Consider the following 979-nt stretch of genomic DNA (forward strand, 5'->3'; position numbering starts at 1 on the left):
ACTTCTTCTTTGAGATTTGGTTGGCGGGTCGCATCCAAATGTTAAAGTGCATACACCGCCACCTACTGTACTGGAGTGTGAGGCCAGTCACTGCCTACCGGACTACATCATTTTATCTTCATTAGTCCTGCTCTTCTAAGAAAGTGAAATAGAGCCCTAGACACCACTTCCCTCTCCCCACCCTACCAACCCAAACCTGTCCAGCCTTCTAACCCTTTCACACAATCTCTCCCTATCTATGTTATACAGTTCACAAAATATTGACACATGTGCCACTGTTTCCTCCACTAAACACTCATCACACAGACCTGTTTCATGTCTCCCTATCATCCATAATGTGGCATTTGTAGTTTACTCCACAGAACTTCCTCTCCTTACATCCCATACTCCCCACCTCCTTCTTAACTGACTGGTGTATGCAATAAAATTGCCTCCCCTTACTACTGGCATCCCACTACCTTTGCCAAAGATCGAGCCCTTTTACCCAGATCAAGGACTTGACTTCCCTGCGGTACCTGAATAACTACCCCCTCTCTCCTCACCGCACTCTTAGCCACCACATCAGCCTTCTCATTACCCTCCATGGGCGGGAAACCAGCAAAAGCTTACCCCCACTCCCATCCTCTCCAATCCCATTAACAGCACCATCATCTCCACAAACAAGTATCCCCTATCCAACCTGCTCGTCTTCACACTGCTCAAAACTGCAGCTGAATCAGAGCAGATCACCACTGAGTGGATTCACCTCCTCCACCCATCTCAAACCTATAATCATGGCCATCAACTCGGCCAGCATACACTGACACATAATCAGTTAACCGCTTACAAACTCTAACATTGAAGTCTTTGATATACACCCCTGCCTCCACCCCACTACTGCCTGGATCCTTTGAACCATCTCTATATATCCTTAAAAACAAATACAACCGATTATCTATATACAGTATCTCTCCACACACCGTCTCACGTCCTCACCCCA

Source organism: Salmo salar, chromosome 19 (assembly GCF_965601325.2).
Source record: "Salmo salar chromosome 19, fSalSal1, whole genome shotgun sequence".
NCBI lineage: Eukaryota > Metazoa > Chordata > Actinopteri > Salmoniformes > Salmonidae > Salmo > Salmo salar.